At 38.8% G+C, this 25,804-nt stretch overlaps 1 protein-coding gene across 1 annotated transcript in view; it reads left to right on the forward strand.

Moving 5' to 3' along the window:
• The window catches only part of GPR63 (G protein-coupled receptor 63), a 51,176-nt gene that overhangs the window by 20,148 nt on the left and 5,224 nt on the right, over positions 1–25,804 (forward strand). The window lies entirely within an intron of this gene.

The following is a 25,804-nucleotide window of genomic DNA, read 5'->3' on the forward strand; positions in this document are numbered from 1 at the left end:
TGCGCATGGGCTTTCTCTAGTTGCCTCGAGCAGGGGCTACTTTTTGTGTGTGTGTGTGTGGTATGTGGGCCTCTCACTGTTGTGGCCTCTCCCGTTGCGGAGCACAGGCTCCAGATGCGCAGGCCCAGCAGCCATGGCTCACCGGCCTAGCTGCTCCACGGCATGTGGGATCTTCCCAGACCGGGGCACGAACCCGTGTCCCCTGCATCGGCAGGCGGACTCTCAACCACTGTGCCACCAGGGAAGCCCAGGGGCTACTCTTCACTGTGGTGCAAGGGCTTCTCATTGCAGTGGCTTCTCTTGTTGTGGAGCACGGGCTGTTGGCGTGTGGGCTTCAGTAGTTGTGGCAGACGGGCTCAGTAGTTGTGGCTCATGGGCTCTAGAGTGCAGGCTCAGTAGTTGTGGCCCACGGGCTTGGTTGTTTTGCGGCACGTGGGATCTTCCTGGACCAGGGCTCAAACCTCTGTCCCTTAGAGAAACAAGAATCTCATAATTGGTTCTCATTACTTGCTTGTAAAGCTCCTTCTGCCATGCCTCTAGATTCCGCCATTCTTGCTCGGAGAAATAGACGGCTACATCCTCAAAAGTCAGAGGTAATGGAGCCGGCTCGGCCATGGGCCCTCGTGGTCCCACCCGGCCCCAGACCAGGTTATGGCCAAGCCAGGAGTCCTGGCTGCCCACGGCACCTCCCCTCCTGTGTCTTTATTAAATACTGTTCAAATACAACTTTAATAGCTGCATAGCATTCTATTATATAAATCACATAATTAACTCAATCTGTTTCCTTAATGTGAACCTTTAGTTCCATTTTCTTACTATGTACATGAATTTTTTTGAGCTTTATTAAGAGATGTATTTAATATATCATAAAATTCAGCCATTTCAAGCGTATAGTTTACTGGTATAATTTTACCAAGTGGTGCAGCTATCACCATATCAGTTTTAGAGCATTTTCTCCCCCACTGCGTCCAGTAAGGTCACTTATGGCCATTTATAGTTAATTCTTCATCTCATCCCTAGTCCCAGGCAATCATTGATCTACTTTCTGTCTCTTTGATTGCCTTTTCTGAACATTTCATTCAAGTGGAATTACATAACACATGGTTTCTTATGACTGATTTCTTTTGTTTACCATAATAGTTTGAGGTTCATCCATGATGTAGCATGTATCAGTACATTATTACTTTTTATTGCTGAACAGTATTTCATTGTAAGGATATACAGGCATACCTTGTTTTATTGCACTTCACTCTATTGAGCTTCGCAAATATTTCTTTTTTACCGTTTTTTACAAATTGAAGTTTTGTGGCAACCCTGAATTGTCAGATAATGGTTAGTATTTTTTAGCAATAAAGCATTTTTTAGTTAATGTATATACATTGTTCTTTACACATAATGCTCTTGCTCACTTAAGAGACTACAGTATAATGTAAACATAAGTTTTGTATGCACTAGGAAACGAAAAAGTTTGTGTGACTCTCTTTACTGTGATACTCGCTAAAATTTATTGTGGTGGTCTGAAACCAAACCCATGATATCTCCGAGGTATGCCTGTAATAATTTTTTTCTATCCATTCACCAGTTGAGGGACATTTAGGTTGTTTCCAGCTTTGTCCTATAAAGAATAATGATGCTATGAACATTCATGTGCAAGTCTTTGTGTGGACATACATTTTTGTTTCTCTTGAGTCAGTACCTAAAAGTGGAATTGCCAAGCTCTGTAGGAGACTTATTTTTCACTATTTGAGAAACTGCCAAACTGTTTTCCAGGGTGGTTCTACCATTTTATATTCCCACCAGCAATATATGAGGGTTCCTATTTCTCTATATCCTCACCAACATTTGTTACTATATGTCTTATTTATTATAGCCATTCTAGCGGGTGAGAAATATCTTATTGTGATTTTAATATGCATTTTCCTAATGGCAGTGATGTTGAACATCTTTTCGTGTGCTTATTAAGCATTTGTATATCTTCTTTGCAGTAATGTCTATTCATCTTCTGTCCATTTTTCGATTTGATTTGAATGTTATTAAGTTATAAGTGTTCTGTGCAAATTCTGGGTACAGGTCTTATATTTGATATCTGTTTTGCAAGTACTTTGAGTCTGTTGCCTGGCTTTAAATTTTCTTAAATATGTCACCTGAAGTGCAAAAATCTGAATTTTGATAAAGTCCAGGTTGTTAATTTTTTCTTTTATGGACTGTGTCATGTGTATGAAGTCTTTGCCTAACCCAAGGTCTGGAAGATACATATTTTAAAGGACATTTAGAAATATTTCTAAAGGATGGATCCGAGAAGTAAAAGTTCTAGAAACTTGTAGTACAGTCAGCCTTTTGTATCCGCAGGTTCTGCATCCACGGAGTCAACCATCTGCAGATTGAAAATATTTGAAAAAAAATTACAGAAAGTTCCAAAAAGCAAAACTTGAATTTGCCATGCACTAGCAACTATTTATATATAGCATTTACACTGTGTTAGGTATTATAAGTAATCTAGAGGTGATTTAAAGCATATGGGAGGATATGTATCTCTTATATGCAAGTACTATGCCATTTTATATAAAGGACTTGAGCATTCTCAGATTTTGGTATCCATGTGGGTGGTATGGGAACCAATCCCCCACAGATACTGAAGGATGACTATATATTTTCAGTAAAGTTTTTTTTGAAGCATTACATACAACAGGAAGTTGTACAAATCCTAAGGGCGAAGCTCAGTTAAATTTGAAAAAGTGAATATGTGTGTTATAACTACCACACAGATCAAGAATGTTACCAGCATCCCAGGAACCCCCCAGAACCTCCAGAAGCCCCTTCCCAGTCTTTACTCCTACTCTTCCCCAAAGTTGATCAGTAATTACTAACACCATAAATTAATTTTGCCTGTTTTTGAATTTTATATAAATGGAATAATATTGTATATACATTTTTATGTCTGTGTCTTTTGCCCAGTATTGTATTTATGAGATTCATCCATGTGGTGTGTTACAGTGGTTTGTTCCATTTCATGTCTGTGTAGTATTTCATTTTATGAATATATCACATTTATTTATCAATTCTACTATTATAGATATTTTTACTGTTCTATTTTTGGCTATTTTTAATAGTGCAAAAAGTGGCTAGTTTTGGCTATTTTTAATAGTGCTAGCAAAGTACTTGTACTTGGTTTTTGGTGCACAAGTGTGAGCATTTCTATTCAGTGTATACTCAAGAGTGGGATTCCTGGGTTATAGAGCTGGCATAACTACAAATTTACCGTAAATGGCAAACTGTTTTCCATAGCCAGTTACAATTTCCACTCCCAGCAGTAGTGTATGAAAGTGTCATTTGTTCCACATCCTGACCAACACTTACTGATTTTCCCTTTTTAATTTTAGCCATTCTGTTGGATTTGTGTCTTACTGTGGTTTTTATTTACATTTTCCTGGTGAGTAATGAGGGAGAGCACCTTTATTTTTATTAAAAAAAAATTTTTTTTTTTTTTTGGTGTGTGTGGCTATTTGGTTATCTTCCTTTGTGAGGTTTTTGTTCAATTCTTTTGCTCTTTTGCAAGTGTCTTCTATTGTTTGGCTTGCCTTTTCTTATGATGATGCCTTTTGGTCAGCTTTTCAGTCTTTCCTTTATAGCTAGCGCTTTTGGTGTCTTATTTGTGTCTTAAAAGTAAACTTGGTTTGGAGACTTCATTACGATAAAGAAACTTAAACTTGAACTAATTAGAAGCTGATGTTTGGTGTTACGAGGGCTCTCCAATTTCCTGTCGTGCCTGTTCCAGGGGGTTCTTCAGAAGTCATTTTTCCCACCTTCCATGGCCCTGAACACAGCTTCCAGCCCTTTGAGACTGATACAGACTCTGCTCTGCTCAGCTTCTCAGGCTCCCAGCTGCCTCTCTTACTCAACTTTAAGCTTCTCAGCTGTTTTTAAGCCTTTCAGCTGCCAGTTTTCAGGCTCTCAACTTCTCAACTGCTTTGAGAAAACCTCTTGAGCTGGCATTTTAGAATTGGCCCATGCCTCCAGGGGAGAAGTATCTTTGAATGCTGAGCTACCTCACTTTTACATACTTCCTTCTTTCTGAGATCTTGGCCTCTCAAGTTCTCCCTGCTTTGGTAGCTCTTAGGTGCCTTCAAAGAGGTTTAAAAGAATTATTTAGGCTATTTTGGTTGTTTTTGGTTGGCGCATTGGTCTGCCACAAGCTTGTCTTTCTTTGCCAGGAAAGGAAATCCCTAGGAATGTTTTTTTAAGGCTGTTGATAAAGCTTGTTGAATTATTATAAGGTTGTATTTCCGTTGATAGAGTATTAGTTTGCCAGAATTATTTTCATCTTTTATAAACCTTTGAAAATTGACCAAGCAAAAAATAATCTTGTGTTTTTCTTTTTCTTTTTATTCTAATGAGACTGAACATTGTTTCAAACACTGGTTGATCTTTTGCATCTTCCATTTATGATTTACCTATTAATCTCCATGATTTTTCATTGATATTTAAGAACGGTGTAATATTGCTTGTATTAATAAGAACTTGTACATCTGAAGATAAAGGATTGTTACCTTATTGAACTTAAAAATAATTGGCATTTCCATTGAGCTTTATAATGTTTCAAGACTTTTGAAGGCAAGGGTTGTATCTCCTCTTTTGTGTTCCTTTTTGGTACCTGATAAGTGGTATAGTCCAGGTTACCATGAAGCAGACTGCATTAAAAAATAATGCAGAGAGGGCTTCCCTGGTGGCGCAGTGGTTGAGTCCGCCTGCTGATGCAGGGGACACGGGTTTGTGCCCCGGTCCGGGAAGATCCCACATGTCGTGGAGCGGCTGGGCCCGTGAGCCATGGCCGCTGAGCCTGCGTGTCCGGAGCCTGTGCTCCGCAACGGGAGAGGCCACAGCAGTGAGAGGCCACGTACCGCAAAAAAAATAAAATAAAAAAAAAAAATGCAGAGGTAGGGGCCAGAAGCTCTTGAAGATTATTTGTTCCCTTTGTTCACTGTGAAAAATTTCTTTAGTTATTGATACTTCATTTAGGAGCATGGCCTCAAGTCTAATCCCATTTTTGAATCATTATCTTCTTTCTCATATCCATCTAAATCACTAATGTAGGATCAAACTCTCCTTTGTGCTGTCCCACATTTATTGGGGATAAGTATCTGCTTCATAAATCTCCACAAATGTAAAAGGGGAATTACATGTCTACCTTCCTCACATGAAGTTAAATTAATGTCATTCCTAGAAGTATCATATAAATGCTGAATGGCAACCTTGCCAGCTGCATTTTGAAGGGGTGTAAAGGTAACACAGTTTCAGACTGACTTCAGGGTTCTAAAGCATACATATAAAATTTTTTTAAATCTAAAGCATTCTTCATTCACGCTCTAACCAAGTGTTTGGATTTCAAGAAATCATCTAGACAGTTTAATTTTTAGTCACATTATGAAAATAATGTCTGAGGATGAGGGATAGTAGAATTTTCCTTATCATGTTAGGCATACTTTGCCTCTCTAAATTGTGGAAATATAATTTTACTCCTTGAAATGTCCTTGTTTTAGTCACTGCCCAACCTTTTTTATTTTGGTTATTTCATCAACTCTGCATAAACCGTAATATTTGCTCTCATGCTGCTGCTTCTGGCCCTTGGGGAATGATGTTCTGAAGAAAAATTGAAGTCTTTGGAGAAGGCTGGTGTAAAAATAAAATCCTCAAGGTGTCAGACCAAAGATGTGGGCCAGATCTAGCGGCCATGGCTCACGGGCCCAGCCGCTCCGCGGCATGTGGGATCTTCCCAGACCGGGGCACGAACCCGTGTCCCCTGCATCGGCAGGCGGACTCAACCACTGCGCCACCAGGAAAGCCCTTGTTTTTTTAAATGAGCAAAATACTTCGTAGGCTTTTCATAAAACGGGATATACAAATGTACAGTTAAGCATATGAAAAAGTGACCAATATTATTCATTAGGGAAAGCAAGTTAAAATTACAATAAAATAATAATACGCACCCACTTAAATAGCTATCATTAAGGAGAAAATGACAGTCTAAGTGTTGCTGAGGATCTGGAGCAGCTAGAACCCTCACAGAGTGCTGGTGGGGTGTAGCTTGGTACAACCACTTCTCTTAGATTGTACTACTAACACTGAACATACACATAACTCTGAGTACAAAGGTACACCAAAACATACGTAGAAGGATGTTCCCTGAGCCAGAGACCAGCAATGACCCAAATGTCCATTAACAGTAGAATGTTAAATTAAGTTTGGTATATTCATACAACAAAATATAGACACCAATAATAGTTTTTAAAAATTACTACTACATACGACAACACAAAATACTATGTTTAACAGTTGAAGTAACCAGACATACTGTTTGGTTCCACTTTGTAGGAAGTTCCAAAGCAGGAAAAACTAACCCATGATAATAAAGCTCAGATAAGTGGATACCTTTGCTGAGGATGAGAGGAGGTTTAGGGGGAGCTTCTGGGAACTGGTAATGTTCTCTCTATTGATCTGCTAGTGGTTACAACTTAAATATGTACTGAGGTAGACACTTAACATTTGTGTACTTTATTCTATGAGCACATTACACATCAATAAGAAAGTTTACAAATGGAGTACCTACATAAGTGAAAAAAAAAGAAGAAAAAACAGGTAAAAGACATTGACAGTTCACAAGAAAGGACACAAACGGCCTTCAAACACGTGAAAAGATGCTCAACTTCACTCTCACTAAAAGAAAGGTAAATAATACACTCTCAGAGATACTATTACTCACATAGGAGACTCGCGAAAAATTTTAAATACCCGATATTGGTAAATCTGTTAGCCAACTCCACATATTGTTGATGGGAGTGCAAAATGATACAACCTATTGGAAGGGGAATTTAGCAAACAAAACCATATGTGCGTTTACCCTTTGCCCCAGCAAGCTCAATTCCAAGAATTTACCCTAAAGAAGTATCTCCACAAGTACAAAACAACATATGCACAGAACTACTCACTGCAATAGTGATTGTAAAAGCAAAATACTGAAAACAACCTAACTGCTTATCTAGGAGATTGGGTGAATAAATTTTACTCATCCACATAACAGAATACTATGAAGTTGTCAAAAAGATTGGAGATTTCCATAAACTAACAGTGATTTCCAAGCACATTGTAAACCAAATAAAGCAAAGTACAAAAGAGTATATATAATGTGCTATTTTTGTGAAGTAAAGAAGGGCAAACAAATATATGCATATATTCGTTTATTTTTGGAAAAAGGATAAACCAAAAATAGGGCATGGGGGAGTATTTAAATAGAAAAGACAGAGATATTAGTGAGGCTTCTCTGAGTATATTTTTAATAGTTTTGACATTTGAACCACTTAAATATTTCACATATTCAAAAATTAAAGGGATAAAAATGTAAGCCCTCAAGATTTAATCAGTAAAAAAAAAAATGAACCTAAACCTATTGTCAAATTGATAATCACACTGAAGAAAGAATTTATCTCTGAACATAGCACTCTGATTGTATGCCCTTAGAACACCCTATATATTCTAAAGACCAAAAAAAAAAAAAAAAAGGCAAAAAAACTCTCAACTTTACTTAGCTTATTTGCTATTAGTAGTGATACTGCTATTTGGTAAAACCATTTTGTATGTATCATGGGATAAAGCATATATACATTTATCCCCTCCCCACCCGGCTCTATCCACTGAAAAAGTCTAGAAGCCACAATACTGCAGATACAGGGAACACCTAGGCTATCTTTGTTTTTAAACACATTCACCATTAAAAGAAACCAAAGCTCCTTAGAAAAAGGGCTGACTCCAGGCCTGTGTTAGGAAACGTATGGGTAGAGGCTGAAGTACCTTACCATACCAGAAAGCGAAGAAGTGTTCAAAGACTTGACAAGCTCCCTTTTCTCTCTAGAAGTTTTTAGGATCTTTTCTTTATACTTAGTGTTTTTAAATTTCACAAGAATCAGTTTGAATTTAAAATTGCCTTCATCCATTTTGCTGGGCCCTCAAAACTTGTCAATCTGAAGATTTGGATTATTTCCCAGAGCACAAGAGGAGGTTCTATTATTTATTTGATATTTTCACCTCTTCATTGACTCCGTTGTATCTTCTAGAATTCCAAGTATTTAGATATTAGACCAACTTGACTGAGCCTGTCTCTGCCTTTAAGTTTTCTGCCTCTCTTTCTGCACTGTGTTCTAGGCAATTTCTAATATTCACCTTCCAAATTTTCCACTGATTATTTTAATTTCAGCAAACAATGCCTAATTTTCAAGAGTTCTTCCTTATTCTTTGATGTTGCTATTTTAATGCATCCTGTTGTTTTCCAGATGTCATCTTCTTGAAACTCCCCTAAAGTTTTCACTTATACTCTCTTCTATTCCTTAATTAGTCTGTTTCTTCCAGGGACATTTGTTCTGTTTGTTTTATCACTCTTTTGTTTCTTGTCATCTATCTGGTGGATATTTCCGGTAGCTTTTCTCCCTATGGCCAGTGTGGGTTTCCTCTGCTCTTCTGGGAGTCTCTCCTATGTATTGTATAAGGCAGCAGTCAGGGAGCTCCGTGTGGGGAAACGTTGGACTTAACAAAAGGCTTTATTTCAGGGTGAGCAGGGGGTGGGCCTTCAAACAGAAAGAAGATAAGGGCTTTACTGGCACATGTGCACTCCCCTCACCAGCTCCAATTCTCCCCCAGGCAGTTCCTTTGATTTCTTGAGAAAAGACGTCTCTGGTTTTCAACTCAGGGGTAAAATGCTGGGCTGCTCTGTCCTACAGGGTAGGTTTGCAGGTAAAGGAAGAACAGTGCACATGTGGGGTGCAGCTTAGCTATTCATTCTCCCTCTTCCATTTACTGCAATTAGACAGCTTTGTGAATCTTTATTCTTAAAATACCTACTATGAGCAATGGAAGTCTGCAGAAAATAAGAAGTGGTGAACTTTCCAAAAATCCCCAGTCATAGAAGTATTCTCAATGTTCACGCTAAGAAATTACTGAACCCATCTGTTTTTATTCTTTCTCTTCTTTAAAAAAAAACCTCTGTAATATTTGAGATGGAGAGAAAATCACTCTGCAATAAAAAGCATTTCATTTTTCATTTTATAGACATGGACACATTCTTGGGTCTCCCCTACGAGTTTGTTTTACCTTTAAAATATGTTGTATTCTTTGACTTCTCTCTGAGCAGTACCTATGGTTTTTTAACATAAGGGTGAGCTGTGAAGGATGGCAACATATAAACATCTGCGTAAGTCTACCAGATACTCAAATTGTATTAAAACAAAGCCTTAGGTGAAGATTCATATTACCTGAAATGCAGGATATAAAAGAAATTTATTATAAAAATTCAACAAAAAAGAAGACAACACTGGTATTATTTATGCTAATTCAAAGCAACTGAAAAAATAAAAATAAAACATTTTATGTACCATGATATTCAATGGTACTCAAAAAATAATCCATAGATTTGTTCAACCTCCAACTTCGTATGTGAAACATACTATTTATGTACATAAAAATATATATATTTACCAACCAAAGGAGACAATGTCTGACATTATGGAGTGCCAGTGTCAGCTGAGTGTTGCATGGAAGTATTTTCTGCCTGAGTCATGTTCCTCTTCCTTTAGGTCTCTTTCCTGACAGTGGAGAACACAGCAGAAACCATTCTTGTGAAGACTTTTCTCTACAGGTTCTTATAAGAATGAGTTAAAAGTAAACACCTCCACCACTCTGATGTGCCTGCTGATCAACAGCAGCCATGTGAATCTGTGACAGCTTTTGAGTTGCCAATTTTTATCTCAGTAAACTTCTTCGAGTCTATTATTTCTCTTACCTGCGGGCCATTGCTTAGCACACAGCAATGGTGCCCCAGACCCATCCCTAATCCTATTACCCCTGTTAATAACAATAACCAATTAATGTTGGCTTTGAGTGTCTACTTTTATATATCAAATACTTACCTAGTGCTTACATATTAGCCAGACACTATTCTGGTACTTTATAAATATTAATATCTGTAACAACTTTAGGAGATGGGCATCAAAACTATCCTCTTGTATAGATGAGGAGCCTTAGCTACAAAGTAGGTAACTTGCCCAAGGTCACACAGTGAATAAATTAGCACCTAGGTAACCTGGCTCTAGTCCCTGAATCACTATGACATTAGGGAGGGGAAAAAGTCTTATGCCAGAATAAGAGAGAAAATTCAAGACATGCAGTTATAGCTACCATTTCTTAAACACCAACCTTGTAACAGACGTTCACATATATTATTGCTATTCCTGACAAGTCACCCCAAAGATAGGAGTTATTTTCCCCATTTTGACTACAAGTAAACCGAGGCTCAGAACGTGATGTGTCTCTAAACACACAGCTGGTGGGAAAGCTGGAATTGGAACCCAGGGCAGCCTGGATCCAAAGTCCCTACTCCTTCCAAAATGGTTTGCTGCCTCCCTCATCACCCAAAAAAGAGAAAGGCTCTTTTATTCCATTTAATACAGCAATCTGCGATGTCAAAAATGCTGTCCCTGGGATTCCCTGGGGGAGCAGTGGTTGAGAGTCCGCCTGCCGATGCAGGGGACACGGGTTCGTGCCCCGGTCCGGGAAGATCCCACATGCCACGGAGCGGCTGGGCCCGTGAGCCATGGCCGCTGAGCCTGCGCGTCCGGAGCCTGTGCTCCGCAACGGGAGAGGCCACAGCAGTGAGAGGCCCGCGTACCGCAAAAAAAAAAAAAAAAAAAAAAGAAAGAAAAAAACCTGGTGTGTCTGGTTTTTCTTTACTGATTCTAGAAGTTCTCTATGAATTCCAGATATGAGTTCTTTATAATTATCTTCTCCCTGTTTGTGGCTTGCCTTTTCACTCTGCGTGATGATTTTTTTGATGACCAGAGGTTGTTAATTTTTTTTTTTTTTTTTGTCTATGTATGTCCAATGGCTCCAGTTCTTGGGAGAAGGAATGAATTATAGCTGAGGGAAGAAGCTGTCAAGGTGACTCTTAGGTTTCTGGCTTGTATAACCACATGGGTGGCAGCCCAGCCAGTGAACATGGGAACTCTGGTGTGGGGTCCCTTAGAGGGGGGAGAGACCACCCCCCTAAGTTTAATTTGGACATTTAAGGTTTGAGGTGCCTTTGAGATATCCAAGTGCAGATGTGAAGTGAACAGCTGGGTATGTGAGCCTGGAACTTAGAAGATTTGGGCCGTTGGAACATATTTGTCAGGTGTCTGCATTCAGGCAGTAATTGAAGGAGTGAGTAGGGAGGAGATTGCATATGGCATGAGAAGAAAAGAACCAAGCTTAAATCTGCTTTTTTTCTTTTTTATGTGTGTTTCTCAAAATCAGACTAAATTATATTGCTTTTTTTTTTTTTGCAGTACACGGGCCTCTCACTGTTGTGGCCTCTCCCGTTGCGGAGCACAGGCTCCGGACGCGCAGGCTCAGCAGCCATGGCTCACGGGCCCAGCCGCTCCGCGGCATGTGGGATCTTCTCGGACCGGGGCACGAACCCTTGTCCCCTGCATCGGCAGGCAGACTCTCAACCACTGTGCCACCAGGGAAGCCCTATATTGCTTTTAATTAGCATGTGGATTTAAATTTGAGTACCCATATACTCCCTTAGGTATAAAAAACAAAACAGAACAAAACTTGTTTTCACCCTTTGCTCTATGCAAGTAGTTTATAGGCAAAAAAAGGAGATATTCAAGTTTTAACACAGCAGTTATAGTTCTAGGCAGAGCTGTGATAAAAGATTCCAGGTTCATTACCTAATAAGACTTGGTATTTCCTTGAATTTATAATCGAACACCACTGTGAGAAACATCAATGGCAGGTTAAATAATGTGTCTGAATTATTCAAAAAGGCTGATGAAATTAAATTGGCCTGCATTTTCCCCAATAATAGTTTCAAGGCAGGTAAAGATTTCTCAGCAGAACAAAGACCTAATGAATGTGAGCCAAGGACTAAGAATTAGAAATAGGAGACAAAAGGAGATGAGCAAAACCCATCACCCGTGGGACTCATCATTTCTGTTGGTTTTGTATTCCTAGAAAGGTTCCAGAAGGTTAATCTTCTATTAGCCACTTAAAAAGTACGTTTTCCTAGTTTTTAATTATAATTTACTTTTCTATTAAATGCTGATCTTTCTTGCCACTTGAGTTTCAGTTTTAATTGTCATCAGAAGTTGGTTAGACTATTTTCCTCTGAAACAAAGACCTTGCTGATATTTAGTTTAATTTCTCCTTGATGATTGTGGGGAAAAGTAACATGAATGCAAATAAATCCTCATGCTTAATAATCTAATTTTTAAAATGTCCATGGAAAACTAAATGTTTCTTTGAACATTACTGAGAAAAATTCTTCTTTTTTTGTGGTGAGTATTCTGGTTGGAATTAGAAATATATTAGGAATGGAACCGTGTTATAAATAGAACATTGCTATGGTTCATACTTAAGTGCGCATAGCATTTTTTTCCCTTTAGCTTTATTACATATAGGTTTTAAGTTAGATATACCTTGAAAATAAGTGAAATTTTGATGCAATGATGATTTTCTCTTTATAAAAATGACTTCAAATAAGCCTTCCCCTACCCCATCCACTCTACTTGATTGTTAAATATTTTCCTCTGGTTAGTTTGTTCAAAGCTTCCTTTTACTCTATCTACAGATAAAACAAAAAATAATAATTCAACCCAAAAAAGTAGACATTGCTATAGTGATACAAATTTATCTGTAGACTGTTTTTCTAAATTTTAAAGCAGAATGCCCAATAAAGATGATTGCTTTTGTAAAAATGAAATCAAGTTGAAAGTTGGGCTACTTCTGAGGTGAAATGCCTGGTTCTTTATTTCTGGCTCCCCGTAGAGAACTCAAGAGTAGACTGAGTATATTTGAGTCCATCCTGGTATGTTCTTTGTTTACCGTTCCCCTTTTCTAGTTAGAATCTCTAGACAAGTATTAAGGGCTTACTATAGGTAAAGAAGATGGATTTATGTGTGATGCATGGTCTCTTTCCTCTCTTAGTGTTAATTTTATTTCTTTCCTGAATGAGAGGAAAGATACGGGTGAAGGGAGGAATCCTTTGAGACCAAGTGAAATTTTTGTCTGAGAGTGTGGTGAGTATCAGAGAAGGACAGTGGTGTGATGCCTTTCCTCCTCCAGCATTGCCTGTGGCCCAGAGTGGGAGAGAGATGCTCAGTAACGCAGGATACGAGTGCTTCTTCTCTTAGGCATTTTCCTTTTCTTTAGATTTTTACTTTGCTCAAGACAAAAGCAGACAGTCTGAGTAAGGCCAGTATTTCAAATTCTTACCTGTTTTTATTTTACTGTGCCAGTTATGAATTTGCTAGAACACTTCGGTTATCTTATTAGTCCTCTGCTGGTCTTTACTAGAGGCCAAATGTATATGTATATTTGACTCCTTAAGGGACAGAAGAGTTCTAGAACAGCAGCTGTTGTTTTAATTTCTCGACCTTCCCAGCAGCCTGGGCTCAGTGGACTCAAGGTCACCCTTTAGAGTGTGTACAGTGAGCTAGGACTCGGGGAGGTAGGAGGTGTCTGCTGGGAGCCCTGAGAAGTCTGAACCCAGGGCCTTCACTGGGCCCAGTTTGTCAAGAATATCCACAAACTAGATGGCTTGCTTCTCTTCTCCATGGTTAAAGGGTGCTCTAAATGGTTATTGCATTTTTAGCATCACTAGAGTACACAGCTTTGTGTTAGGGCTGATAGGTTATAAAGAAGATAGGCTGCATCCTGCGTCCTGTTTTATATAGGAAACTGAGGAAAGTTCCACAGAATTATAAAGGTCAGTATTAGTTTAATGTGAAAAGAACTTTTAAAAAGCCAGAAGTAGGGCTTCCCTGGTGGCGCAGTGGTTGAGAGTCCGCCTGCCGATGCAGGGGACACGGGTTCGTGCCCCGGTCCGGGAGGATCCCACATGCCGCGGAGCAGCTGGGCCCGTGAGCCATGGCCGCTGAGCCTGCGCGTCCGGAGCCTGTGCTCCACAACGGAAGAAGCCACAACAGTGAGAGGCCCGCGTAGAGCAAAAAAAAAAAAAAAGCCAGAAGGAAAGAAGGAAAATAAATTTTGCACCCTGATTTTCACACTAGAGAGGAAATCCTTTTTGTTAGTTTGATGTATGTTCTTTTGTCTATTGGTCTGCTTAAACATATACATTTACATGTACATACACACATGTACATGCATCTACATACACACACAACTGGGAATATGTTGTATGTCATTCTGCAAGTTGATTTTTTCACTCAGTGTTTGTGAACATTCTCTGGTGTCACTATTATGGATTAGCTTATTGTTTGTGATAGATTGTGTGTATATAATTCATTTAACTACTATTTTATTGATGATCATTTAGAAAGGGTCTAGTTTTTCACTCTTAAATAATCCTGCAATAAATATCCTTATCTTCATGTTTCTGCTTTTATTTCTATAATGTGGAATTCCAGACAGTGTTTAAATTGTTTATTTTTGATATTGAAAAATACTTCCTGTTTACCCTCCAAAAAGCTGAACAAGTTTATACTCCCACAAAGGTATACAATAAAGATATGAATTGCATAAAATAGTTGAAGTGCTGTAGAAAGATCATGGTTATAATATGTTGTATTTTGATGGCCCTTTGTATTTTATAATCCTCTTGCAACCTATCTTATTTAATTCTCACAACCACTGTGTGGTATGGTTTTATGTATGCATTTATAGGGATTGCATTGAATCCGTGGATAGCTTTGGGTATTATGGATATTTTAATAGCACTCTTCCATCCATGAACTCAGGAAATCTTTCCATTTATCTGTGTCTTCTTACAGTTTCTTTCATCAAAATCTTATGGTGTTTTTGTTTTGTTTTGTTTTGTTTTTTGCGTTACGCGGGCCTCTCACTGTTGTGGCCTCTCCCGTTGCGGAGCACAGGCTCCGGACACGCAGGCTCAGCAGCCATGGCTCATGGGCCTAGCCGCTCCGCGGCATGAGGGATCTTCCCGGACCGGGGCACGAACCCGTGTCCCCTTCATCGGCAGGCGGACTCTCAACTACTGCACCACCAGGGAAGCCCTTATGGTGTTTATTGTACAAATCTTTCACCTCCTTGGTTAAACTTGTTGCTATTGTAAATGAGATTGCTTTCTTAATTTCTCTTGCAGGTAGTTTGTTGTTAGTGTATGGAAACACAACTGATTCTGTGTGTTGATTTTGTATCCTGGAACTTTACTGAGTTTATTTATTAGTTCTAATAGGATATTCTCTAAGATCATGTCATCTGCAAAAAGGAATTATTTTACTTCTTTCTTTCCAATTTGGATGCCTTTTATTTTTTTTTTCTTGTCTATTTGATGTGACTAGGACTTTCTAGTACTATGTTGAATAAAGTAGTAAGAGTGGGCATCCTTGTCTTGTTCCTGATCTTAGAAGGAAGGCTTTTCACTTTTTTTTTTTTTTTTTTTTTTTTTGTGGTACGCGGGCTTCTCACTGCTGTGGCCTCTCCCGTTGCGGAGCACAGGCTCCGGACGCGCAGGCTCAGCGGCCATGGCGCACGGACCCAGCCGCTCCGCGGCATGTGGGATCTTCCCAAACCGGGGCACAAACCCGTGTCCCCTGCATCGGCAGGCGGACTCTCAACCACTGCGCCACCAGGGAAGCCCTTTTCACTTTTGAGTATGATATTAGCTGTGGGTTTGTCATATATGCCCTTTATTATGTTGAGGTACATTCCTTATATACCTAATTTATTTTGAGTTTTTATCATGAAAATATCTTGAATTTCGTCAAATGCTTTTTCTGCATCTATTGAAATGATCATACGATTTTTATCCTTCATTCTGTTAATGTTTGCATATGTTGAATCATTTCTGCATCCTAGGAATCAATCCCAGTTGATCATAGTGTATGATACTTTTAATGTGCTCTTGAATTCTGTTTGCTAGTATTTTGTTGAGGATTTTTGCATCTATGTTTATAAGGGATATTGGTTTATAAATTTCATTTTCTTGTAGTATCCTTGTCTGGCTTTGGTATCAGGGTAATGCTGGCCTTATAAAATGAGTTTGGAAGTATTCTTTCCTCTTCAGTATTTTGGAAGAGTTTGAGAAGGATTGATATTAATTCTTTAAATGTTTGGTAGAATTCAACAGTGAAGCCATCTGGCCCTGGCTTTTATTTGTTGGGAGATTTTAAATTACTGATTCAATCTCCCTGCTCATTATTGGTCTGTTCAGATTTTCTGTTACTTTATGATTTAGTCTTGGTAAGTTGTATGTTTCTAGGAATTTGTCCATTTCTTCTGAATTATCTAGTTTGTTGGTATTTAATTCCTCTTACTTAAAATGGGGATTATAATAGTAATCATCTCAGAGTTGCTATGAAATTTTTAAAAAGCTAATTTATATATATTAAAAAAGCTTAAGACATTCTTTCACACTCTACTTTCTAGAAAAACTCAGGAGAAAAGAAGTTATCCTCTTTAAGAATACAAATTCCTGCTTTGAGTACAGACTAAATATCTTGATATGCTTCTGAGTACTTAAAAACAAAATTCTAAATGTTCTCTTTTTGAATTTCCACTGTTTTATTCCAAATGTGTAACTGAAAAGGTAGAGATTTTTAGCTTTCTGATTATTTTTCTCTGTATACATATGGGATATTCTGTGAAAGAAAGGCAGTACAGATATTAAACATACTGATCTTATGATTGACAGTTTAATTTGATAAAATTATCCAGGATATGAGTGTATTCCAATGAGAACAAAGTGTTCCATGATGGAAGTAGTCCATGTAATCAACCTTCCACCAGATGGCTGGCGGGTGCCCCAGACAATGATGCCATATTCACTAAGTCAAGTTTTGGCCTCAGTGTTGTCAGATTAAGTACTAAGTGGCTGTAACCAGATTCATTTTGGTGAATGGAAATCCCATGTTGCTGAGCCGTATACAACTTCCATCTGTACTTCCATGGCCACTTTGTTCATAATCCCTTTTGAGAAGAACAAGAGTAGAGAAAAAGGTTGGTTGACCTCTGTAGAATGCATCATCTTCTCTACCAGATTATTTACCTCCTTATCTGTGAAGTTGCTATTTAGTGAGCATGTATATGGCCAGCCAAACCATTAGCTACTGTCCATGAATGAGTGTAGATCAGTACTTCTGACATGTCTCTTTCAAAATGAACAACCAGGTACAGTAGGCCCTCTGTATTTGCTGGTTCTGCATCTGCAGATTCAACCAATGGCCAGTTGAGAACACTTGAAAAAACATTCAGAATGTTTCAAAAAGCAAAACTTGAGTTTGCTTCACACCAACTATTTACATAGCTTTTACATTGTATTTACAACTATTTACATAGCATTTACATTGTATTAGGTGTTAAAAGTAATCTAGAGATGATTTAAAGTACACAGGAAAATATATGTGGGTTATATGCAAATACTATGCCATTTTACGTAAAGGACTTGAGCATCCTTGGATTTTGATATTCGTGGGGGTACTGGAACCAATCCCCTGGGATACTGAGTAATGACTATATACCATTCAACGCTTTGCCCTCTGGGAAGTTTTCCCTCTGCCGTGACCTTAAGGGCTCCTGAATGGGGCTGTTGTGTTACAACTCTTCACTCTTGGGTGGCACCAATATATTGTATAGAACCATTTCTAAATCACGCCTGAATTTTTCTTCTTTAGTTAACTGGTTGGTCATAAGGAACTTGTCTTAGTGAGGCCACAGGTGACGTTTGAAGAGAGGATCAGTGTAGCAAGAATAAGAGCTATGGGAATATGAGCCACTTTCTTATGTTAACCTAACTGTGCTCATAGGACTTGCCAGGCCTGATTTCATATACACCTCTTCTGTTTAAGGTTGAAGAGCTCTGTGCATACCCAATTTTATGGCTTTGGAAGGTCAGATAACCCCGTTCACGTGAAATGCTCATGCTCTGTAGCTTTGTTCAAACTCCTAAAGGTCTCTGTTCACCTACAAAAGGACTGCCAAATGCCATACTATGTAGCAGCCTCTATCTGCCACAGACACTTAAAACACCAGTGAAGCTGTTGGGTCATGTAGCCCAAGTGGCAAAGCAGCTGTCATGGCACCCTGGACCTGTTGCTGAGCCTTCTCTTATTAAATGTCCCACTCAAACCTGGCAGCTTTGCAAGCTACTTAATAAGTGGGTTAGAGTAACATACCCAAATAAGTATATGATGCCATCAAAATCCAAAAAGCCTACTAAGTACTGTGCCTATTTTTTAGTGGTAGAAAGAGATATCTTGACCTACTACAAGATCCCTAGAAAGTTTACAAAGATGGTAGGCCAAATTTTTGTAGTAATCTTTCCCCACCTTTGGCACACCTGTGTTTTACCAAGTATAGAGTAGCTACTACTTACTTCTCAGTCAGCACATAATGGAAAGCATGACATTCTACAGAATGGAGAGGCAGTCAGGGTCCCTGTGGACTAGATTATGAGAGACTAGACTAGAGTATGGAGAGCTGATAGAACCCTGAGGTAGCGTAGTAGGGTGCCAGCTGGAGCCAAACTGCTCAGGCATTCTTTGCTAGCACATATAAAGAAAAAAATAATAATTTGCCCAATTAATAGCTATGTACCAGTTGCCAGGGAGTGTGTTTATTTATTCTAGCAAAGAAATCACATCTGGTACAGCACCTGCACTCTGCAGGATCCATCTGTTTTCTCTAATGCCAGATAGGCAAGTCGAATGTGGATGTTTTAGGAATGATCACCTTCATCCTTTAAGTCCTTGATGATGACCCTAATCTCTGAAGTCTCTACAGGAACAAAGTGGTCTCCGGTTTTCATAGGTAGAGGTAGTGCTAGGAGTTTCACCTGGCCTTTCTTACATTATAACCCTAACTCCACACGTCTGGGAACCAGTGAGGGAGTCTGCCAGCTGCTGAGTGTGTTGGTACCAACTCCACATTTCAGAACTGGGAAAATAATGATGGCATGAGTTCTGGGGTGAGTGGTAGCTGGAAGTGAGCAGAGACTCCATTAATCATGTGACTTCTATAAGCCCCTACTCCGAATGGTGGAACACAGTACCATTTTGGGTCTCCAGGAATGAGAGTCATTTCAGAGCCATATCCAACAATCCCACAAAGTTCTGATTATTTCCCCTTCCTCAGTGTATACCCTGGTAACTTGTTGCAGGTTTTTTGGGGAAGACTGGAAGATTTATAGTATAAATTTATAGCTGTGTAGCAAGGTCCTTCCTCAAAGGGGCCTGGCTTTCTTGAATACAAGAGGTTCTAGGTCTGTGTCCTGGCTCAAGTTTGGGAATTGATTGAGGAGTTGCATTTTTCTATTTTATAGCTTTGCTGCTTATACAGATCAAGTAGCACTTGGTAGCTTTCTAACTATTTCTCTCTTAGAAACACCATGATCAAACACCAGTGATCTCTGCAGGTCAGACTATTCTGATTTCAGCTTTTGCTTGCTGCCCATTTTGATAATCAGGCTCACCTCATCTTTTGTTAAGTACTGTCACTGAGCCCCTGCCACTCTACCATCCCCATTCAATTTAGGAACCCATTTCTTGGATGACAACATTGCCCATTGTCATTCCTGGTCTTCAGAAAGTAGCTACTATAGAGACCTTCAAGGATGCTGCTGGTCCTTTCAACCAGTGTATCTCTCAAAGCCTTGGTGAAGTCAGTGCCCTCTGGATCCTACCAAGTGACGTAGTTATAAGTGGGTGAGCAGGTCTTACATGATAAATCCAGTTCAACATTCCTATCTGCTGAAGTCTTTGGATAGTTCCCTCTCTACCAAGCAGTTATGGCATCTCAGTTTCATGTAGTGTAGGTTACCTTTGGGACCAGGCTTCCGCCAACCAACTGAACATGCTATTAGAGGCATTTTCAGCCATTTGAGCTAGCACAGAGAATCCAGAATCTTGGTTTAGTGTGCCCATATCAATAAATTTGATCTGATCTAACATTATATTCCTTCTAAGCTGACTCAATACCCTCAGCATCCATTTCCATACATACTCCCTGGTTTCTGTCTATGTAAATTGGAATTATCTTTCATATCTTTTGATATAAATGGTACTTCTTTCTAGGTCACAATTTATACCTCACACTGGATTCTGCTGGGACTTGATTCTGGTCGTAGGTCTAGAAGCAAGAGAGGTAGATGGAACAGGGTCCTTAGGAAGGGCAAAAGTCCCTTGCAAGATGCTATCTTAGGTGAGGCCCTTACTGATTTTTCAGGCAAAGAGAGAGCTAACCTCATTAGGCAAGGGAGGAAAGGCTATTACGATTGGTAAAGAAGACTGCAGCACAAGGTCCTAAGCCTCAGCTTCATCAAAATCCCCATATATCCTCATCCCAATTTTCAGGCCCCTACTCCTTCCCAGTCAGGCCCTAACTTTAACAGAAGAGACTCTGTAAGGTTGGGAATTCAATTTGCATTGTAACATTGCCACCCATAGGATTAGACTTTGATTTAGTTTTCAGAAATTCCATTTCTGGGGCAATAGGAGATAAAAGTTTTCTATCACTGTTGTTGAAGAAGCTTTCTGGATCTTCATCTAATCCTTGAGCTTGGAATTTAAAGTTCTCAATTTAATTTTTTCTGTCCTCCAGAAATTCAAATTCCAGGCCCCACCCCAGACCACAGACTTAAGAGACTCAGGGGGTGGGGCTCAGGAGTCTGTATTTTAACAGGTGCTCCAGGTGATTCTTATATACCCTCAACTTTGAGAACCACTGATGTAGAACAACACCTTCAAAATTCTCAGAGAATTATTTTCAGCTGAGAATTCTAAACTGAGACAATTAGTATGAACAAATAAAGACTTATTCAAACATACAGGACTCAAAATTTACCTCCCTTGTGTTCTTCCTTCAAAAGTAATTGGTTCCTGGAAAAGAAGGAAGTGAACAAAAAGGAAGCAGTGAAGTGGGAGACAAAGGACCTAGGAAATATGGAAGCCAAGAGCCCAAGGCAGAAAGGAGGATTTCCAAGATGGTAGTAAAGAGATGTTTCTGGCTGGCATCTTTGTAACAGAGAGAAGTGTATCACTTCAGGGAGGGACATGAGGCCAAAAGAATGACTCCAAGATAAAAATGTAGTTGATAAATCTGACCTTCCAAAGGATAATACTTCTAGGTATAAAATCTCTCAGGTGGCGCAGTGGTTGAGAGTCTGCCTGCTAATGCAGGGGGCACGGGTTCGTGCCCCGGTCCGGGAAGATCCCACATGCCGCGGAGCGTCTGGGCCCGTGAGCCACGGCTGCTGGGCCTGCGCGTCCGGAGCCTGGGCTCTGCAACGGGAGAGGCCACAGCAGGGAGACGCCCGTGTACCGCAAAAAAAAAAAAAAAAAAAAAAAAAAAAAATCTCTCAGGTGGAGCAGGTAAAAAAATATTGATAGTTATTTTTAAAAATTGAAAATAAAAAGTAAATTATTTATTCTAGGAAATCCAAAATTTACACAAGAAAGAAAACATTCTTTTAGCTTATCAGTAAATATACTATTAGCCTAAATACATTAATAGAAACACTAACTTCTGTAATTCAAAATTTTCAAATAAAGATTTTGGTAGTATGAAGGGACGAGAAGTAAGTTAGGAGGTGCTATGGCAGCTAACCCCTTATCCAAATAGGAAATCAGGATCTAATATACAATATTGATAAATCAAAAAGCAATTTCTTCATATTATTTAGATATATAAAGAATAAGTACTTTCGAGAAAAACCTTTAAAATAATTAAAAATGACTACCTCTAAAAACAGAAGTGGAATGGTGAAGGGTAGTACAGGATTTGACTGTCATTGAAAAACTCAATAATTTTTTAAGCAAAATTATGTGCATATAATGTATAAATAAATATTAAAATGAGTAAAGAAGAAATTCTCTGATCTGACAAAGCATAAAGCAAATAAATATAATTTACCATATATGCACTGGCTGTGTGCAAAGCATAGTAGTCATAGGGGACAGTGAGATTTTTATAAAATCAGTCTCTGCCTTTTAGGAGCATATACTTTTTTTTTTTTTTTTTTTGCGGTACGCGGGCCTCTCACTGTTGTGGCCTCTCCCGTTGCGGAGCACAGGCTCCAGACACGCAGGCTCAGCGGCCATGGCTCACGGGCCCAGCCGTTCCATGGCATGTGGGAATCTTCCCGGACCGGGGCACAAGCCCGTGTCCCCTGCATCGGCAGGCGGACTCTGAACCACTGCACCACCAGGGAAGCCCAGGAGCATATACTTTTTTCAGAGAATTGAAACAAATATCTACAGCACTGGAATTGCAGATAAGACTAAAGGACGAAGACCAGGGGAATTCTACAACCTCCACTGCCCATTCCAACCGGTGAAGCCCCAGTGATTGTGAAATTCTGGCGTACCCCAAACATAAAACACTTACTTGTGTCATTAATCTGATTGCCCCAGTGTTGTTTCTGTAGATGCTATAAGAGAAAGAATCATAAATTCGATCACTTCTGCCATACGTGAGTTTTACGTGTGTACATACATGTGAGGTGTGTGTATATATGTATGTGTGTGTATGAATATATACACATATATGTAAACCTTCACATACAATTTTAATTTTTTCTTAGAATATGTAATGAGAGTTTCTGACAAATGGCAAATAAAGACTAGCGTAGATTAAACATTAGGACCGTTAAGCAAGTATTACTGACCTGAGCTAATTTTCTGCTGTTCTTATGTTGCTACCGTCCCATTTCCTGTGGAAGTACAAATTTTAAGTGTAAAACTTTTATTTAGTCTTCCGTGAAATTCAAAGAAACTGCAGGTCACAATGGTATTTGATGAGAATACCTAAGAGGAAAGAACCTTTCAACATAGTTACAATGAGTATTCAAAAGCTCTGCTTTGGTTATTACGCTTTGCAGTGAGAAAAGAAAGGCCAGAGAATATTTCTATTCTGGTAGCCAGGAGTACAATGAATGAAGAGCATGTACAGATACCAGGGCAAAGGCATTATTAAGTTCATGTATGTTACGTTCCCTGTTATTAGAAATTCCAGTTCTTTTCCTTAATGTCTAACTATAACATTGCTTTTGTTTAATCCTTTTATAGATTCTTTATATATTTGGGAAATTTACCATTTCTATTTAATGAGCACTGAAAAACTGATTGGAAGCTCTGTGTGTGTGGGTTGGCCTTGATAGTGGGTGTGCTTCAGTATCCAGGATAACTGGGCACCAAGCTGGCATTTTTCTTGGGACACCATCAAATGTTAGTATCTAGAATTTTTTCCTCTAGGGCTTTTTAAGTTACTGGAAAAGACGAGTCCTTCAGTTCTGCATGGTAGCATACACCTGGCTGCTGGCCATCTGGGAACAGGGTGGAGATGGGGGCTAGGTTCTCATGCTGAATGTGCAGACATTCATCCAGTCCTGCTGTGTTCAGCCCTACACCAATATGCTAAAGTTTAGTGCTTATCAGGTTCAGTTGTGCCAGCGACTTGGGCTACTGGCACAGGAGTACGTGCTTTCATGTGGTTGCTGGAAGAGAAGACCCCTGAGCCTGGATTGGGGTTCCGATGGCTCTGTGTATATATTTTTCAATTTCCCAGTTTTCAGCCACACCTACACTTACTGTGGTAACTGGTACCTCCTAATCCAGAGCTTCTCTGGGGACCTACAGGGTGTTTCAGCTTCTTCTAAGCATATTTCTGTGTAAGTATTGAAGATAAAAAGTTCTCTGTTCTACTCTGTTCAGTTACCACACCACCATCTGCCTTTTGCTTTGAAACATTAAAAAAAATCTCTTATCTATTGATATATCTTTCATTCATACTTCTTGTCCTTTTGAGTTGTACATTTTATTTTTAAAAATCCCTTTACTGTCATTTCAGTGTAATTTTGAGGTGGTGGTTTGGTCCTGTTTAACCAGAAATCCAGGAACCATTTGTTCATCACTGTCTCTCCAGTGCCTGGCTCATAGTAGGCTCTGAAATAAATATTTGATGGATGAATAATTGAGTGACTTGAGTTAGAAGTTTTTACAATGGCAGTAAAATGTTGTGACTATATATACACATGTAACAACCTTAAAAAGCATCTTTTAAATTATGGTTTTGTTTTGGCTCCGTTCCATTTTTTGTTTTAGTTCCTCAACATGGTCGAGAAAACTAAGTGTTTACAAAGTGTGTGCTACCTTCAGCATGGATATATTTGTTTACTTGGTCAAGCACAGTTATCACTGTTACCTTAGGCTTAATATACACATTTGCCTAAGGTACACATTTATAATTTTTCTCTAGAGATAGAATCGTATTGAGGCTGGTTTATGTAGTAAGCACAGTCTTTATTCTTATTTGTATGTATATTTAGGTAGTTATAAAGAGACTTGTGATTATGGTGTAAAGCTACCACTGCCCCTTTTTCCATTGGCCCTTTGTGGTTAATAAAGTTTGGGAGTCACTGGATTAGTGGGGCATCTTATCCAGGTATGTTTTGCATTTCAAAATGAACATGTGAGGATGGATAACATATAGTAGAGACAAAGAAATTAAGCTATAACAGTGAAAGTGTATAGTACAGTTAATATTTTGAACAAACAGATGAATATTCTCCTTCTTCATAAGGTTAGCCCTGGACCACAAATTGGGGATTGTAGAGAGATACGAGTATAGTAGAGAGCCCATGATTTGGCTACAGTGCTGGATCTTGGGTCTCGTAAATGGGATGCTTTTACCCTCAATACTATAGGAAATGAATAAATGAACTTTTAGCATTTACCCTTAAGATCAATGAGTAATTGTAAATTCAAATAATGAGAAAATTACAGCATTGTCTTAAAGCACTGTGCACCATGCCCCTCAATCTTAGGGATTTATTAAAGGAATCTACCCAGAAATCCAAAGAGAGTTCTTTCTAATTAAAGAGATTAAAGCTACCTCTCCAGTAAAGAAGTAAGTACCTACATAACAGAAGTGGGTTAGGAAGATAGTAGATTAAGGAAGTCCTTTACAGAAAACTCCAGGGTCACAGAAATTAAGAAGTTGGGAGTTAGGATAAGAGAAAGGTGATAAACTTTTTGGAGCAAGAAAACGAAATGTTTTCTAGAATTCATTATTCACGCCTGAATATTTTCCTAGTCATCTTCTTTAGAATCCCCATCTTTATTTCTTGGTTGACATCTATCAAATTGCTGACATACAAGGTTTAGGGAGAAGAAATTGAGAAGATAGAAGTATTTGTATCAGAAAATAAAAGGTGGAAATGGATGCATGGGAAAGAAGAGAGAATAGGAGAAGCAAAGAGAGCTTTAGAAAAGAAAGGAAGTCTTAAAAATATGACGAAGACGTTTTACAGATAATTTTTCTTCTCTTCTTGAATAACTTCTCCAGTAGTTACGTGGTGGGATTTCTGGGAAGAAACACTTACAAATAAAATAGAAAGCCAGGAAACTGTTTCAGACCCTTCATTGGAAATAACCTAGTGCCTACTTGTGAAAGTGTTAAAGCAAAAGTGTCTGCTTATCATGTGTTAAATAGGATACTGATTTCAAAGTTCTTTGCCAACTAGTTTTGTGCTAATGTAAAAATGGAATATGAACCTGTACCAAAGAGCTATCAAGAATACTCTCAGGAGAACCATTATTAATAAAATCTGTATTATTAGTGACTGTGGAAAGGCTATGCTGCTCCTGGAAATTTAAAAGAAAAATTAACTGTGAAGTTATAATTTTTGCCTTTAAGGCAGTAATACATTTTCATTCTTTTCCCTTTCACTTTATACATGAATGTCATGAAATTTCCATTGTAGTTGACTAAAAATGAAACAACAGAACAACAGTACTTTAGTGATGGC

This window comes from Mesoplodon densirostris, chromosome 12 (assembly GCF_025265405.1).
Source record: "Mesoplodon densirostris isolate mMesDen1 chromosome 12, mMesDen1 primary haplotype, whole genome shotgun sequence".
Lineage (NCBI taxonomy): Eukaryota > Metazoa > Chordata > Mammalia > Artiodactyla > Ziphiidae > Mesoplodon > Mesoplodon densirostris.